Source organism: Capsicum annuum, chromosome 5 (assembly GCF_002878395.1).
Source record: "Capsicum annuum cultivar UCD-10X-F1 chromosome 5, UCD10Xv1.1, whole genome shotgun sequence".
NCBI lineage: Eukaryota > Viridiplantae > Streptophyta > Magnoliopsida > Solanales > Solanaceae > Capsicum > Capsicum annuum.
The window spans coordinates 11,737,054-11,756,894 of NC_061115.1; the positions used below are offsets into that span (position 1 = coordinate 11,737,054).

General features: G+C 39.6%; 2 pseudogenes; one reads left to right on the forward strand and one right to left on the reverse strand.

Moving 5' to 3' along the window:
- Positions 1–9,384, forward strand: part of LOC107871625 — a 47,354-nt pseudogene extending 37,970 nt beyond the window's left edge.
- A 4,226-nt stretch (positions 9,385–13,610) lies between these two features.
- Positions 13,611–19,526, reverse strand: LOC124898419 (annotated as a pseudogene).
- Positions 19,527–19,841: the final 315 nt, after the last annotated feature.

Sequence of the window (19,841 nt, forward strand, 5' to 3'; positions counted from 1 at the left end):
CAATGACAACTGATGCTAACCTCATAGGGAAGATCTGAACATGCATCTAAATGATCCTAAGGACATGCAAACATCATAATACTATGGGGTATCTTCTCTTTGGGACTCTATGTCCCTCTAAACACATTTCGCTAAAATACTGGGTTGGTGCACAGGGCACCTACAGACTGGGTCATGATTGACCGATGGAGATCTGAAATTCATGCATGACTTATGCTAATATATAAGCTCGAAATGGAAGCAAAGGATCTAATAATGCATATCATAAATATAAAAGGCACATAATATACCCGGGTCTATTTCAGGGAGTCGTTCCCAATCAAGGCGAGCCTGAAGTGCATGGAATCTACCTCTTTGAGTCAACACTCTACATTCTCGCATTCTATGTCCTAGATCACCACACCCAAAGCATACATCACTATCGGCTATACACACACCTTGGTGGCACCTACTATACTTTCCACAAGAAGGATGGGTACGAACACCATTAGCACTACTATGGGCTTTGGACCCTAGCGCACCATCAGATCTGAAACCCCCGAACATAGGTGCGAGTACACTAGCTGAGATGGAGCTGGAACTAAAAATCTCTGACCATGATGAGAACTACTACCACCCTGGGACCCTGACTGCAAGAAACCACAACTACCCATTTTACCTCTCTTACTCACTCTCTTTCTCTTTCCTTCATCTTATCTACCTCAATCTGTTATGCATGTATCATTAGCCTAGAAAGATCCATATTTCTATTGACCATAGCAGCTCTACACTCTTTCAATACATAACTAGACACCCCAGATAAAAACTTACTCATACTCGTTCTAGGTTCAGCTACCAATTTAGGAGCATACTTAGCTAATTGGTTGAACTTAAGACAATACTCTTTTACAGTCATGGAACCTTGCCTTAGGTTCATAAACTTTTCTACCTTAACCTCTCTCATCTTAGCAGGAAAAATCTATCTAGAAAAGCACTCTAAAACTTTAACCAAGTCACGGGAGCTGGATTCTCTCCTCTACTCTTCTCCCACATCATTACCCAATCATCTCCAACATCCTTCAACCTATAAGATGCTAACTCATCACTCTCCACCTCAAAAACATACATAATCTGGGTGATCTTTTTCACATCCTTTAAACAAAGCTTCAGATCCTTATCTACTATTGACCCAAAGAATTCTGGCGGGTTCATTGTCATGAAATTGCTAACCCTGGCTATGGCAAAATTCCCATCTTACTGAGGTGGGGCTACAGCCTGACGGTTGCCCTGAACATTAGTCACAGCTTGGGCTAGCGCCTGGAAAGTTGCTCAAAACTCTAATGTGACACACTCTCATTCTCAGGATCTACTGGCTGGGGGGCCTGGTCATCAACCCCATGGATAAAATCTCTACGAGGAGGCATACTCTATAATTGGAAGAAAGAAGTGGTTTAGACTGAAGATCAACTAGATCTCATCCTTATTCGCACGATCTGAATACTGAAATAAGGGAAACTACTCCTAAGAACATCCCATAGCCTCCTGTACATAAATGTGTTGCGCTATACACCCATGCACAAGACTCTACTAGATGCAGCTTTTCAGACTCCCTAGGACACTCTTGAATCGTAGGCTCTGATACCAAGGTTGTAACACCCTGAGATCCCATCCCGAAATGATACACGATGCTTATGGAACCAAAGGGCCACAAGCTAACCCTTTACTGCTAGCTGAAACTATACACTACATATTATCTGAAATAAATACGAAGACTAGCCATAAGGTTCAACACATCTATAAATACTCAAAACAGAAAACTAAATACTAATATATCTGTCTAAAAAGCCTCTAAACTATTTGAACTGTGGAGTTGATGGGATAGGTCCCCAACTAACTCCGTCAACTGAAAATAAACAAAGTCAAAAGCAATAATAGTAAGCTGAGGCTGAGATCCGTCCTCGAAAGAAGAGGACTCACTGCTACAGCTACTGCTACTGACTGGGACTAAACTGATGAGGATACTCTAGATCCTATGCCTCTGAACCTATGGTGTCAAATAAAACACCATAGTGCAAATACGTCAGTACAGAAATGTACTGAATATGTAGATGAGGGAAGGCTAAATGCAAGGGCTCATGCATGCATACTATCTAAATTGAATAATCATAAAAATGTCATGTGAGAACATATACATGAATGCATAGACCATAATCACAATCATCACAACTCTAGAGACTGAGACTCAGATACCACTTTACTACAGACTGAACTAACTACTAACATTGAGATACTGAATCACTGACTCATCTGATACAGATGACTGAAGATATAGATGTACTCACATTAAGGACTAAATTTTGATCTTAGTACTTTCGACTGACAAGATTAGAGATCGAATTTTCTAACGGATGATTCCGGAAGCTATTATCAATGATAAGAAATATAATTATATCTGAATCTATCAACAAGGATACTTAATAGAATCTGAGATTGTGATCAAGCCTGTCTGGCAGCACATCTCTGATTATGATATCAAATAATTGTATATGAGAACAAGCCTATCTGATGGGATGTCCATGAATCAATGGAACTATCTGAGTTCCTCATAAAGATAAATGATTGCATCTGACAGTCCTGATTCCTAAAGATTGATACTGAAACTGAGACTGAATCTGAAACTAAAATAGAAATTATGGGGAGTAGTCACTTAACCAACAAGCCCCGACCTACCACAGGTGGGGTCCAACCTGTAACCCCAGTTGGAAGGGTGTCAATACCGTGCCACGGGTAAAGACCTCTCTCTGGTCAATCCTCTCTGACAGACGACCCTCAATAAAAAGTCGACCTAATGTAATATAATAGTCAAATACTCTCTCTCTCTGGAGGTGACAGCCTTTTCTGATGGAGACTCCTACATCCTACGTTGGTTACGCAGTTCTGGAGGTCAGGGATTGCTACTAATGACTTCAGCCTCTCTCTCACTAACGAGAGAAGCCGCCATCCCCTCCCTCGCTCGATGCAAGTTTCTACTCCCAACTAAAAGACTCTGACTAAATTCTTAACTAAATGCAACTAAACTGAATCTGATACTGATCAAGTTTCTCAAAAGATCTGACCAAATTATGCTGAGATCATTTAGTTCCATATCTGATGGAAATAGTTTTGAATCATGGTATCTAACTAGCTATACAGAGCTTGAATAGATTATTTGAATCGCTTCTGGATCAGAATTGAACACTTGAATACTATTAGATCTGGGTTGATTCAAGGACTGAGGCTAGATTACTAACGATACAGAAATTACAGAGATAACTGAGATAACTGAGATTACTAAGATTTCTAAGCTTTCTTAAGTTCTGCAATTGTCTGAGAATATAGAGTTCTGTAACTCGCTAAGTTCTGAGAATCATGGCTCAACTGGAATTATCGAGAAATTAACACAGGATCTAGACAGTAGCTATATCGTCAGGTATAAATACCCCTAGGACTCAATAATATAAAAGTAAAACATAATCATTCTTAACTAGTCATCACCACAATCATTCATTCCTCATTACAATCATGCATTCATCATCACAATCATTCATTCATTATCACAATCACTAAAATATCTCTTCAAGTAATTAGGAATCATATCATAGAATAGTGTATGGGAAACATGCTACTAGATCATACTCCATTCAACAAGGTCTTACCTCATCTACTTCATACCTATATCAGTCTTGACATGTATTTGGATATCACATGGCTTGGGGGAAACTTCATACTATCATGTCACAACTTACTTGCTAAGGTCTTTCAACAACCACTAGACATGTGTGGGTTTACACCTTCCTGGGGATCTCATACTATTATAGCACAATTCATTCACTAAGGCATTCCATCAAACACTGGGCATGCATGGACTTGCTCACCATTTGGGGTTTCCTATTCAACATACTATAATGGCCCTTATACTTTACCTAAGCTTTTTATCACACTTATGGGGAGCATGCCTTGCTTATTCAACCATTTTACTCCTATTTGACATGAACACATCACATAGAAAACAACTTTAAGAGGGCTCATCACAAACATTATATAAATTCCACCTAATAGGGTCAAAGCTCATAAATCTTGTAAACAAACATGATCAAGACTCAACAACAGCTAGAACATCAATTTTAACTCATACAAATCATGGAATATTACAAACATAAAAATCTTTAAGTTTTGAAAAGTATTCTTGAGCTTTTTGGATGAAAGGAACCCAAGAATCAATATCTACATACCTGGGGAAACTCTTTTCTTGAAAGCGTTTGGAAGAATTTCTTGATTTCTCTAGATCTCTCTTGATCTTTCTTAATTTTTGTTGAAGTAGAAGAGAGGGTTTTAATTTTTGGAGACCCTAATTTTAAAGTGGAAGAAGAGAAATGAGTCTCAGAACCCATAACCGGGTATTTATAGAAGCTAGGGAAAAGTGGAAAAGCCAAAAAGCCCCTGTAAAAATCATCTAGAAATTTCTGATCTGGGCATGCGACGGTGGCTTCCGATGGTACGTTGCATGTCCGACGGTACGTTGGACCATGCCGTCGTACGAAGCCAGAGCTGGGCTGCACTGCCTTGGTCCGATGGTGGAGTGCGATGTCCCGTCGCAAGTTCAACGATCGTCGGATCTCACCATCGAACACAACCAGAGGGAGGGTTCAGTGGAATATTATGACGGTGGAGGTCGATGTTGCGTCGCATGTCCGACGGTGCATCTGACTCTCCGTCACACAGGGAAATTTCTGAGGAAAACTATTTTCAGTGAAATGGCCATAACTTGTCCGTACAATGTCCGATTTTGATGAAATTAGTATCGATGAAAGCTTATTAAATGGTCTACATGAAAAAAAGTCAAAATTAAAGAAATTCCACACGTTTCAAAGTATTTCATACTAAGGAAGACACTTTTGAAAATTTTTATACTCAGATTTCTGCTTCGTTGAAGACGCTCTATGGTTCAGACTGGGAGAGGACTTTCCAGGGCATTACACCTATTGATCACATAACATGTTGTGTTAATTGCCTCTTCCCAGAAGTTATGAGCAATTTTAGGACCCATAAGCATAGTATTTCCAATATCCATAAGAGTTCTATTTTTTCTCTCCACAACAACATTTTGTTGAGGTGTTCTTGGAGATGAAACATATGACTGATCCCCAGATCAATTAAGAATTCATTAAAATTGGAATGTTCAAATTTTGTACCATGATCTGATTTTCATCTCATCATACTTCACTTGCACTTTCTTTACAAAGGCCTCAAACATATAAAATATTTCGTCTTTTGATTTTAAAATGAAGGTCCAAGTGAATCTAAAGTAATCATCAACAATGACCAAGATATACTTATTTCCCCCTCTGCTGGAAATTTTTTCAGGTCCACACATATCCATGTGGAAAAGTTGCAAAGGGTCTAGATGTACTCAGTTCCCTTTTGGTCTTGAAGGATGATTTAGTCACACTTGGCAGCCCTCGAACTAGGTTTTTCTTGATTAATTTATTTAGCGATTTACAGCTGACATACTCAAACCTTCTATGCCATGTATCAACAACATCCTCTTATACACCAACCATGCTATGTTCTTGGACTCACTGGAGCTTAGATTAGCAAAATAAATATTCTTGTTTCTCCAGGCTGTTAACACTTCATTACCATTACTGATCCTAATCATAATGCATTTGTCTGATCTAAATCTGACTTCATTTTCCTTCTCACAAATCTGAGCAACACTTAACAAACTGAACTTGATTCCATTAACAAAATTGATATCACCAATTGCCTTATTCAAACTATTTCTAATCTCCCTAATACCAATAATGTATCCTTTGTCACCATCACTAAAAGAGACATTACCTCCTTCATAGGATTTAAGGGAGAGGAAGTTTTCAATTCTCCCTATCATATGCCTTGAACAACTACTATCCATGATCTCGTTATAGCCTCTTCATCTAGCCTTACCCTGCAATGACAATTAGTGACTAGTTTTGGGAACCTATTTTAGCTTGAGTTCCCAGTGAGATGTTAAAGGAAATATTAAGTTCTTTCTTATCCATCCAGGTAGATTTGCACTTCTTCCCCTTTTTAAGAATGATTCCTTCATCTTCTTTAGAGCAACAGCTCTTGTAGGACATGACTCATTTGTGTGTCCATTTTCTCTATAGTGAAGACACAACAAATTGTCCCTGACAGAGATATACTTGCTAAAAGGATGGTAGGCAGGGTATACACTACGAAAACCAATAGCCCTTTCACTATTTGACCCTTTACTCAAAAATCTTGACAAGGTCTTAGATGAAGTGGTTCATTTTATATCCTTATCAAACTCAGTCTTTACTGTAGCTAGGTCCCTTTCAAGTTCAACACTCCTCTTCAATGAGACAATCATTTTATCATTAGCCTCACTCAGTTTCTTTTCTAGATCAAGCTGAATTAGTTATTTTTCAATTTTTTCTTTTGACTTGACTCTAGATACTTCATTTAGTTTTTCATTAAGGGACTCATTTTAAATAGATACTGATTGACTAGTAGCCTGAAGTTCAGTTACTAGTACATCAAATCAACCACTTCTTCTTTAATTTTTTTAAGATTTATCTAAAAAAACTCCTTATCATTAGTAAGATCATTTACAGTGTCAATTAATACAATAACAAGAGACTTCAACTTAACAAAAGAATAGTTTTTGAGATTTTCTTTTATATCCAAGAATGTTACCTTATCATCTCCATATTCATCAGAGTTTTCCATCAAGATAAAAAGAGAGTCATACACTTGAACATCATCCTCCATCACCATTATAAAGACACCTTTATTCTCTTCAAAGTCATCAGCATCAAGAAGGGAGTCACTTAGTGCATCTATAACTTGCATAGCCACTCTATAAGCTTTAACTTTTCTACTATACCTTTCTTCAACCTATTTTTTGACTTTTTCCTTCTCACTGCTCTACTTGGCATATTCTTTATATTATATCATGTGCATAGGATAATCTTTGATGTAGTGTTTAGGCTTTCCACACTTGTGGCATGTATCATTTGCCTTCCCATCTGTGATGTGTTTGCTAGATTTTCCTCCCCTAGGGAAGGCTCCTCCAGATTTCTCTAAGTCCTTGATAACACGCTTAGCAATATAAGCAGTCTCTTCCTCCTCAGTACTTAGGGTTTTATCAATAGCCTTCAGAACCAGATTCTTCTCAAGGTCCTATAGCTTTCCAAGTTTCTTCAAAATCTTATTGGTTTTGAGATTACCTATGAGCTCATCCATAGCCATCGTGTTCAGATTCTTGGATTCAATAATGGCATCAACTTTGCTCTCCCATCTCTTAGGAAGAATGTTGATGATCTTCCTGACTTGTTTATGCAATGGAATGTCCCCATCAAGGCAAAGCAGTTTATTCGTTACTGAATGAAACTTGTGTACATCTCTTGAATAGACTCTCCCTCTTTTATAGAGAAAGTCTCATATTGATTTTTCACCATGTCAACCTTTGAATGTTTCACCCGAGTGGTTCCTTCATGGGCTATCTGAAGACAATCTTAGATCTCCTTAGCAATGTGATACTCATTAGGACCAACAACACATACATGAATCTTCTTGGCCTTATAGTTCTTTTCTATCTTCTTCCTATTAGCATCATTAAACTCCTTCTTGATTTTGGAGATTTGTGAGGTCACATCACCAATCTCCATTGCCCTTGTAGAGACAAAAGTGTCATCCTCAATGACATCCCATAACTCTGAATCTTCAGCCATGATGAATTCATACATTCTTGTCTTCCACTACCCATAATATTCACCATTGAATCTTGGGGGTATGGTGGCTGATTGTCCTTCTTCTAGGTTTTGAGAAGCTGCCACTTTTAAGGATTCTTCCAAGATGTTAGCATTTTTTGTTGAAGACCCTCTCTAATGACAAATAAAGAGTTAGGGTGGGTTGCTTCTAAACTCAGGATCTGTTTCCAGATGCACCCACACAACAAGAACTAGGAGATATATAAATTAAGAAGTGCAGGAGCAAAGTAAATAACAGACACGAGGTTTTTACGTGGAAACTCCTTGCTCAAGGGAGAAAAACCACGAGCTACCTCCCGGATTTCTAAGCTCCACTATATTCAAGCAACTTCTTGAATACAGACTCCAAGGATTAACCTCCTAATCCTTTGTTTTTCTAGCAATAACTCTATTCCAAGAAAACACTATTAGTAACTCTATTGTTTTAACCTCCATCTAACTCTAATTGGACACCATAAGCTAACTCTAGTTTGAACGATCACCTAACTCTAGATTATTGCAAAGAAAAAGGTTTGCACCTCAAAACCTACTGACAATCATAAGTTAATGTATGCAAGCTTTTAAGACCAAAACACAAAGACTCAAGTAGAACAAGGAAATAAAAATACAACTCGATGAACAATTGGTTCCCTGTTGCACATTGCAGTCTTTGATTTATAGCTTCAGAAAGATTTTTAGTAGTGAGAATATGGAAGTGTTAGTTTTCTCGTTGAGGAAGATGAGCCATATATATTATAATACAATAAAACCTAGGAGAGATCCCATTGGTTGAGACAAAACAGTGGCAACAACTTTTCCCACCAACTTTTGTATTTTGTGTTAGCTGTAACTGTTGGCCATGATAGTGACAATTGAGCCCAACATGTTTCCTAAGTGGTAGCAACTTTGTCATCACAAAATCTCCAGGAAATAGGTCCCAACATACAATTTACATACAATTTGTCAATCATCAAAACTAAGGACTTAACAATTAATATATGCCAACTTTTAGTTTTTTCTTGAAGAAACATCTCTAGCTAATCCAGCTCTCAACTAAACTGCAGGTACATGTGAATGCTAACAGCAATTTAGGGGATAGTTCATCAATGAACTTCCATTGTGATGTTTCTAGTTGTTCAAGTGAAACATCAGAGGTTTCATCAAGTGCTAACAATTTTAAAGTCCATCAGGAAGTAGCTTATGTGACAGATTGTAGGACTATTATAGATCAAGACAGTGATGAGTCTGATACAGAAATTTTCGGGGTGAAGAGGCGTCCTAGAGCAGAACATAGAAATGTACATGACTCAATGTCTATCAACATTGAGAACCAGGTAGATTTTAATAGAGATATTGATACTTTTTAGTTAAATACAGCTATTTCATTAATTAGTTTTCAGAGTGGGTGAAAGATGTGTGATTTAATGCTCTATTTTTCTTTCTTTGCCCGTATGTCCACAATTTATACTTTTGTAATTATTAGTGCAAGGACAGTTTAATTATTGCTTCTGCTTATATGTTAGTGTTTTATTTTTGGTTATGACTTCCTTTTCAGTCTTCTTTTCCAGCTCTGGAGGAATATGGGGTACAGTTTTATATTTTACTACAATGATTGTTTTGGTAGCTTTCCAATTTCTTCCACTTGACATGATGGGCTACTCTTAGCAGTTCCATTGACAAGAATACATGAACGTTGGAAGAGCTTAGGGATATTATTTCACCACTTGTCCATAAGTGTAGTGAAAATGTAAAGAAGGTAAGCCTTCCAGGGATACGAGATACAGTAATACACCTGAAGCCTACAGATTTGCAAAAGGAGTTGCTCTTTTTATAAACAAACATCTGATGTCTCTGATTTCTATTCATCCTTCCGTAGTGGCAAAGAGGAAGGAGTTCTCCGAGTTTGAAAGTCTGCTAAAACAAAGAAGATGACTGTTGGATCTAGATATTGGAATGAAAATCAAATTTGATGAACTGATCAGACTCTATGGTGGGCCAAAAGACAGTTACTATATTTTGTCATGTTCCTCTGAACCTGATCAAGAGGCAACTCAAGTCATTTTTTGGCTGGACTTTTGGCCGAGAGATATGAATAAGAAACTTGATGTAAAGAAGCAGCAGATATCACTAAATTCTCTTAGTGATACTAAGAGTGATGTCAAAGTGCTTCTTGCATCGATAAAAGCCTGTTCAGATGGGATTAGTCTTATAGGGACCTCAAGAGTGGTTTTGCTTGACATTTTCTGGAATCCAACAGTAGAACAGCAAGCTGTCAGTGGATCCTACAGGAATGGTAAGAAAAAAATTGTGCGTGTTTACTGTCCAGTGATATCAACATGGGAGGTTGACAAGATTGAACAGCAGATGAGAAGATGTATTTTAGGAATCCGAGGTTTTAGCAGCTGGACAGGAGTGTTAATTTACAAAGAAACTCGAGTGGACAGCTATGGAGAATGAAAAGCGAAGAATAAATATCAATAGGAAAAATTCAGTGTATATTCAATTGATAATTTAATCTGTAAAGATAAAATGTCTTTTAAGAATTATTATGTATACGAATTTAGGCTAAAATAATGTACGTCTCACTATACTTTATATTTGTTTAAATCAGTATTTCAACTGTTGCAAAGAACAATGTCGCCGAGTTTAACAAATGTGATAAGCTTAACGGTGATACTTATGAATCTAATTTGCTAATTGCCTCTAGCTAATTCAACAGCGCGTAACTATCTGCTGATATGGCAAAGCTAACTGACTTGACCAACTAATTCATTTTTGTGTAACAGTATGCCTGGCTGCTCAGAGGTCCTTGACCTCAACGATCAAAATGAGGAAAAATTGTTGTCAATGCATTTAAATAATTCCCAAGTAGAATGATCTACTGATTTTTGTTTCGACAAAGACTTCTGCTTTGAAAAACCACCAACAATTAATTGCACAATGTTGTTCAGAAGATCCTTAGCTGTAATTCTCTCAGGCATTTGCCCCCACCTGCTCCACCATCAGTAAATCCATTTTCACAATATTCATGTGTCTTTCCTGACCTATTGATGGCTACCAAAGGTCGCCATTCTGTTCCGAAGATGTAACTCCTTCAACTATCACTCATGATTTTGAATAAAGGACCAGGAGAGCAGAATAACAATGGACTGGCATAATACATAAATGTACCCTTTAACTTAGCTCTATTGTGCACAAGTAGGCAATTAAACTAGTATAAAGTTGAACAAGTACACACATTATCCTATGTGTCAAATACACATAGGACACAAATTGGCCGCGTAGAATGCAAGTGTCTACATGTTCAACTTTATACAAGTTTAAGTGCCTAGTTGAACGTCGTAGATGAGAGTTCAGACCAAGTTAAAGGGCATGTTTATGTATTATATGGACTGGAGTCTCAATAATTGATGACTTCTGATTGTGAAGCAATGCAACAGTTCACATCATGATCAGATATTCTCTTCTTCAATTGTATACTTTCTTGTTCCCAAACACACCCTAAGGAAATTCAGCACTAAATGCCTGAAAAATATATTCATTTTAGCTGTGAAGTTGTGAATTTTTTTTTATGCTTTATAAATATTTGAAAGCAATCGTAAAAGACTAATGTATAATTACTATAGTTTTTGTCTGCGACAGGTATTTTTCTTTTCTATTTTTCAATTTACATGTGACACCGACTAATAACGAAATTTTCATTTGACCAATCAATTTTAAAAGACAGAAAATAAAGAAAAGGAAAATTTATTCATTGAATAAAATGCAGTTGTATCACGTATGCATAACTAAGCACATATATAGAGCAAGATGTAGTGTAATGATATCGGGTTCATTTAAATTCATTACTTTAGATGTATAGCATCCATGAAAAAACATCTCTAAAACTACAACAAAATAATAATTATGAATTCCTACTTTTAAATTACAATGAATTCAATGCTAAAACTTTTAAAAGGTGAGCACACTAAAATTAAATCTTAGAATCACCCCTGGATTATGGCATATATGTTGAATGTGGGCATCTTAATTTATGTTTGAACATGTATTTGACTATTTTATGTCTTATTTGACCATATCATAATTTTCAAACCTAAGATTAATACTTAATACATCCATGCATTCTTCAATTCTAATTTTTTACATTTGTAATAAATATTTTTTTACATTTATCTAATGGATATGTGTGTCATAAATTTAGTCAAATTAGCTACATATATGGTCTTTCAAGGATAGTTATGGCAAACATATCCACCTAGATAAATGTTACAAAATAATTATCACAAATATATATACTTATGATTTAATCATCCTTACACTTAATATTAGATAAATGTTACAAAATAATTATCACAAATATATAAACTTATGATTTAATACTCCTTACACTAAATATTATTTCATCATTTACTAAAGAGGCCACGTTTGTTATTGTCAATTAGCTACTTACCTGGCCTATTAAGATGCATTTATGTTTTGAATATTTGTGCATTCTTGTTTTGAGCATTATAAATTAATTCGAAATGTGAAGAGAATTCTATACTAGTCCCACATGCCTTGCCCAAGATCGTACTAAATTAGTGATTTTTCTAGCACATGTGGGTTTAGGTAGACAATGTGAAGAAAATTTTATATGTATTGTGAGTAATTTGCTTGTCAGGTCCTAAAATTATAGGCTTACATGATTGGCATCCGTTGTCGATGCCATATATTTTGTTCATAAAAGTAGCCTGGATTTTGTGGAATTCTTGTAAGAACTCCTTCGGCAAACCTATGAGCGTCAAGTGTATCACTATATCCCTTAATCGGAAGGCTTATCTTCTTTACATTTTCACTACATTTATGGACAAGTGGTGAAATAATATCCCTAAGCTCTTCCAATGCTCAGTCATTCTTGTCAATGGAACTTGCTAAGAGAAACCCATTTTTGCCCCAAATCTACAGTAAGCTTTGGACTAACTACACAGAGAGTGTTGTACAGCTCTTTGATGTTATTCTGGAGCAGCATTCCGGACTAATGTATGTGCTTCTCAGTCTCAACCTTTTTCAATGCTTTTCACACAAGGTTTTGCTCATCCCGAGCAGTGTGCCCTTGGTCAAGGACCGGAAGACCAGGTAATTTTAGAAGGATTTATCGTGTCTCTTTTGCATGACCTGGTCTTCTATCCTTGAAACAGGGCACACTGCTCGGAATGAGCAAAGCCTTGTGTTGAAAGATTTGAAAAAGGTTGAGACAGAGATGGACATTCTTTTGCCTGGAACTCCATTCCAGAATAACATCAAAGAGCTGTACCACACTCTCCTGTGTAAGTTCAAAATTTGCTGCAGATTTGGAACAGAAATGGGCTTCTCTTAAAAGTTCCATTTACAAGAATGTTTGAGCATCAGAAGACCTAAGGGATATGATTTCACCATGAGCCCATAAACATAGTGAAAATGTAAAGAAGGTAAGCCTTCCGGATATAAGGGATACCGTGATACACTTGAAGCCCACAGACTTGAAGAACGCTACTAAAAGCTACCCGAAAACAGTGGCCAAAACTGATGATGTCAGGGTCGGTAGAGTGACCAATACTGATGCCAAACCGATGGACAGAGTCGGTTTATATCAAGGGACATCCGTCGGTTTCAAAGAACCGACAGACGAGGTCGGTTTATATTGAGGACGTCCATCGGTTCTTTTAATTCCACTAGATCGAATATTTTTATTACACATCCGATGTGGAAATTGAAAAACCCAAAGTAAGTCATGTTTTTGTATATAATCTTGTCAAATTATTTTTAATAAATTTAAAATTAATTAAAAATGCAATATACCGAAACTGCCTGTAGGTTTTTTCTTCATATCGAAGAACAAACCGACGGAGAGGGTCGGTTTTCAGGGTTTCTGCATTTGGTGTTAGTCCGTCGGTTTTCTGCAGAAAAAACAATAAGGCTTGGGTTTGAATACTAAAGGAGGAGAACTGGAGTAAGTAGAAGAAGGTTGAACAGAATCCTGTCCGAAGGAAGAATATGTGGATGATATTCAGAACGAGGAAGACCAGAAAAAATCTCGGATAGGAGAGGTTGCAATTCATTATTCAAGATCGTGTTTAATTTATTTCATCTATATATATTCTTCCAGGTGAATACATACACAGGTGAATGCTATTAGTTTCTCCCACTGTGTGGAATACATTGGGTATGTTGTTGTTGTTGTCGTCTATTGTGCTATTAGTTTCACTGTTTTCCCTTTCTTTGTCATTTTTAATCCTCATTACTTTGTTATTTTGACCCTTGACATCTCTATCTTGACCTGCAAATATTCTTAGCCATTCTTTGTAAACAAGTGGAGATTCTCATTATTTTTCTTTTCAGTTTTGCGAAAATCTTACATGTTAATTGAAGCAAAGGGATTATCTGTTTTTGTCCAATTAATTATTGTGAAGTTGTCTTTGGTGTCGTGGAACTTAAAGATCTGTTTCTTCTTTGTCATAATTGAATGTCTAAGGAATCAGTTGCTTCTTGAATTCCAACGGTGAAGATGAAGTTTCAACTTCTGATATTCCATTAATGACATATGATCCTAATAGCTTGCTCACTAATAAAAGTGTACCTTGCCTTAGGGACATGATGTAAGCACCAGCATTTTTTTTTTCGTTTCCAGCAGTGTTTGTTATCTTTTTTCCGATGCCAGCTGGTATGCACCCAGTGTTTGGAAACAGCCTCTGACAGAAATGCGAGATAAGACTTTGTACAATACACCCTTGTGGTGGGGCCCTACTCCGCACCCTGCGCATAGTGGGAGCTTTAGTGCACTGGGCTTCCCTTTTAGCTGCTATGCACCAGTGTAAGTGAAAGTTAGGACAAAGCTAAGAGTTAGATGATAAAGCACCATAAATAAATTCTGTATTGTCCACTAAGAATCAGTTTATAAGATAAAAATGCCCTAAAGAAATAGTAGAAGCTGTAACAACATCCTAGCCTCACAGTAACAACATCATACCTCAAAGTCTGATTGCTTCATGTACCAGCAAACAAGAAGAAAGCATAATAACCTAACCGCTGGTTTTGTAAGGGTGGTTACAAGAATTAAAGCATGTAGTAGGTACCACACATGGTGCACGAGATAGTCTTTCAAAAATATGGACTCCCTCATGCTTAATCATGGATTCAAGTATGTTATCCACTGACACAAAACATTCACTTCGTTCCTGGACAACAGTACATCTGAATGATATTTTTTCCTCATCTGCTGTTCGATCTTGTCAACCTCCCATTTTGATGTCACTGGACAGTAAACGTGCACAATTTTTTTCTGACATTCCTGTAGGCTCAACTGATGGGTTGCTGTTCTACTGAGGGATTCCAGAGAACTTCAAGCAAAACCACTCTTTAGGCCCCTATTAGACTTATCCCGCCTGAACAGGCTTTTATCGATGCAAGAAGCACCTTGACATCACTGTTAGGGTGTCATTAAGAGAATTTGTTGATATCTGCCACTGCTTTACATCAAGTTTCCCATCCATATAGAGAATCTCTCGACCTAAAGTCCAGCCAAAAAGAGACTTGAGATGTTCCTTGATCAGGTTTAGAGGATCAAACAACTGGCAGAATATTATAACACTCTCTTTTGTCCCACCACAGAGTCTGATCACTGATATTTCATTATTTCATATTCCATCCTTATTGCATTTTATTTCATTATTTCATATTTCATCCTTAGTATTTTGCTCGTAGTAGCCCCTGTACCTTGTCTGCTGTCTGTTGTTGCTGTTGCTGTGGTCGTTTCTTAGTTTTATTTCGGGAATATTACTTTGAATGTGTGTGAGCTTTGTATTTCCTTGCTGCTGCTTTGATACTGTCACCGGGTTCATCTTTATATTTTCCTATACTGTCGGGTAGTTGTGGCTGTGGGTGGTAATGGGTGGATAGGGTCATGTCCGAGGGGGTTGGGGCGTGAGGCCGTGGTGGGGGCGGGGGATGGGGAGAGGGCGGGAGTGGGCGGGAGGCCAAGGTTGGGCCGAGGGGGAGGTAGTGGGGGGCGTGTGGATAGCGACGGTAGGCTGAGGGTTGGGTCTTGGAATATAGGGACCCTTCAGGGTAAGTCCGTAGAGCTTGTGAAGATTCTTAGGAAGAGGAGGATCAACCTTGCGTGTGTCCAAGAGACCAAGTGGGTAGGGTCTAAGGCTAGGGATGTGGATGGTTACAAGCTGTGGTACTCTGGGAGCGAGAGGCGTAGGAATGGAGTTGGCATCTTAGTAGATGAAGAGCTTAGAGGTCAGGTAGTGGAGGTGAAGAGGATCAATGATAGGTTGATGACTATTAAGTTGGTCATTCGGGGGTTTACCCTGAACGTGTGTAGTGCTTATGCGCCGCAAGTGGGAGCTGAGGGGGAGGAGAAGATGCGGTTCTGGGAGGCTTTGGAGGAGGTGGTGAGAGGCGTGCCCAGTTCGGAGAAGATTGTTGTAGCAGGGGATTTCAACGGGCACATAGGGGCGCTACCGGGAGGCTTTGGGGATGTGCATGGTGGTTTTGGTTTTGGAGAGAGAAATGAAGAGGGGGCGACCCTATTGGAGTTTGCGAGGGCCTTTGGGCTGGTGGTGGTGAACTCGGGCTTCCCGAAGAAGGACGAGCACCTGATCACTTTTCGGAGCGCGATAGCCAGGACCCAGATTGACTTTTTGTTGCTTAGGAAAGAGGATAGGGCGTTATGTAAGGACTGTAAAGTCACCCCGAGTGAGAATCTCTCGACCCAACATAGGCTTTTGATTATGGATTTGGGTATAAAGAAGAATAGAAAGAGGAGAAGTAAGGAGTGTAGACCGAGAATTAAGTGGGGCGGCTTGACGCCAGTGAATGCGTGGGAGATAGGGGAGAGGTTGGCGGGAAAGGGGGTGTGGGAGTGTAGGGGGGACGTGGATAGTATGTGGGATAGGGCGGCAAGGTGCATCAGGGAGAATGCAAGGGAGGTGTTGGGTGTTTCTAGGGGCCGGGCCGGTCACCATCGGGGGGATTGGTGATGGAATGAAGAGGTGGAGAAGAAAGTGGAGACCAAGAAAGAGGCGTATGCTAAGTTGGTGGAAAGTAAGGACGAAGAAGAGAAGTGGGTAAACAGGAAAGAGTACAAGCTAGCGAGGAAGGAGGCGAAGTCAGCGGTTACGGCAGCTAAGACGGCCGCTTTTGAGAGCTTGTATGCAGGGTTACAGGGGAAAGGAGGGGAGAAAAAGTTGTTTAGACTCGCTAAGGCTAGGGAGAGGAAGGGTCGTGACCTCGATCAGGTGAGGTGCATTAAGGGGGAGGACGGTAGAGTGTTGGTGGAGGACGGCCACATAAAGAAGAGATGGCAGTCGTACTTTCATAGGCTCTTGAATGACGAGGGGGACAGAGCTATTGTGTTAGGGGAACTGGAGCACTCAGAGGAGTGTCGGGATTTTAGCTATTGTAGACGTTTTAAGGTAGAAGAGGTTAGACAGGCAGTCCGCAGGATGCGTAGGGGTAGGGCGACGGGGCCGGATGAGATACCGGTGGAGTTTTGGAAGTTTGTTGGAGAGGCTGGTGTAAGGTGGTTGACTGGATTGTTTAATGAAATTTTCAGGACGGCAAAGATGCCCGAGGCGTGGAGGTGGAGTACCATGATCCCTCTCTATAAGAATAAGGGGGACATTCAGAGTTGTAATAACTATAGGGGGATTAAGTTATTGAGTCACTCTATGAAGATCTGGGAGAGAGTGGTCGAGGTGAGGCTGAGACGGATAGTGTCTATCTCGGAAAACCAGTTCGGATTTATGCCCGGCCGCTCGACGACGGAGGCAATCCACCTGGTACGGAGGTTGGCGGAGCAGTATAAGGAAAGGAAGAAGGATCTGCACATGGTGTTTATCGACCTGGAAAAGGCTTACGACAAAGTCCCCAGGGAGGTGCTTTGGAGATGCTTGGAGGTGAGGGGAGTACCGCAGGCATATATCAGAGTAATTAAGGATATGTATGAGGGAACGAAAACCCAGGTGAGGACGGCGGGAGAAGACTCAGAGCATTTCACTGTCCGGACAGGATTGCATCAGGGATCTACTCTTAGTCCCTTTTTGTTTGCGTTAGTAATGGATGTGTTGACGCGGCGTATTCAAGGGGAGGTGCCGTGGTGTATGCTCTTTGCAGACGATGTAGTTCTGATAGATGAGACTCGAGGGGGTGTAAATGACAAATTAGAGATGTGGAGGCAAACTCTTGAGTCTAAAGGGTTCAGGGTGAGCAGAAGCAAGACAGAGTATGTGGAATGTAAGTTTAATGACGTGAGGCGGGAGAACGAGGTAGTAGTGAAGCTGGAAGCACAGGAGGTATGTAAGAGGGATAAGTTCAAGTATCTCGGGTCCGTGATCCAGAGTAACGGTGAGATTGACGAGGATGTCTCGCACCGTATTGGGGCGGGATGGATAAAGTGGAAACTCGCGTCGGGGGTGCTGTGTGATAAGAAGGTGCCGCCCAAGCTTAAAGGCAAATTCTATAGGGTGGTAGTCCGTCCGGCCTTGCTGTATGGAGCGGAGTGTTGGCCAGTTAAGAACTCCCACATCCAAAAAATGAAGGTGGCAGAAATGCGGATGTTGCGCTGGATGTGTGGACTGACTCGAGGGGATAGAGTTCGGAATGAGACTATCCGGGAGAAGGTTGGTGTGACTTCAGTGGAGTGTAAGATGCGGGAAGCACGATTGAGATGGTTCGGACACGTGAAGAGGAGGGGCATGGATGCCCCGGTCCGTAGGTGTGAGAGGCTAGCGTTGGATGGTTTTAGGCGGGGTAGGGGTAGGCCGAAGAAGTACTGGGGTGAGGTGATTAGGCGGGACATGGAACAGTTACAGCTCACCGAGGACATGACCCTAGATAGGAAGGTCTGGAAGACGCGAATTACGGCACAAGAGTAGGGCTAGATTGGGTCGCTAGTGTAGGGAATTACTTGGTGGGGTTTTTTTTATTTTTTTATTTTTTATTCCCGTTATGATTCCGTATTCAGTGTTCCATGCTTATTACGAATCTGTGTGATTTCCTCTGCTTTACTCTATTTTATATTCCTTATGGGTGCCGTATTTATGTTATGTCATCTGCTTCTGTGCTTTACTATGTGTTTGTGTGATATCTTGTGCCTTGAGCCGGGGGTCTTTCGGAAACAGCCTTTCTACTTCATCAGAGGTAGAGGTATGGACTGCGTACATCTTACCCCCCCCCCAGACCCCACTAAGTGGGAATACACTGGGTTTGTTGTTGTTGTTGTTGTACTCCAATATCTGGATCCAACCGACATCTTTTTTCTTTTAGCATATCCAACCGACATCTTTTTTCTTTTAGCATACTTTCAAACTCAGGGAACTCCTTTCTCTTCTCCAATAAGGAAGGATGAACTGAGATCAGAGAAACCACATTTTGTTCGTTAAAGGAGCCTGGAGTCTCTTGAATTCTTTTAAGCAGCTCCTTCTGAAAATCTGTGGGCTTTAAGTGTATCATTGTATCCCTTATACCCGGAAGGCTTACCTTCTTTGCATTTTCACTGCATTTATGGGCTAGTTGATACAAGTCAAATGGCCACCCTAATTTTTGAAGACATGATTGGAGACCACCACTTAAAGGCTCAAGACTTGGTCACCCCGAGGGCACAAGAATATGCAAGGAACACCCATTTTGAGCCAACCATTCATCAAGGCCATGAGTGAAAGATTGCTTGGAGCATTGAAGACTCGTGGATTCACGGTTTTGGAGACTTAATAGCTCACTGTTTTGGGCCATCTTCACTGAGGGCAGTTTGGTCACTTCACTTTGCCCAAAATGCACTCCATGGTCACCCCTCTCATTAAGGGTAGTGTAGTCATTTGTCTTCTTTTGTAATGTAATATAAATAGAACAAGATAGGGTTTTTAGGAGTTAGTTGATTATTGATGTAAGACTTGAAACATGAAACACCTTTAGTTGTAGGGCTTGGAATAGCCACCACACCGAAATGAGGGCAACAAGTGTGGATATCACTTGTGTTGCAATGTTGGCTTAATACGTTAGTGCTTAGAGGAGGTAAAGTTCCTCTTGTTTCAACATAGGAGTTAGGTT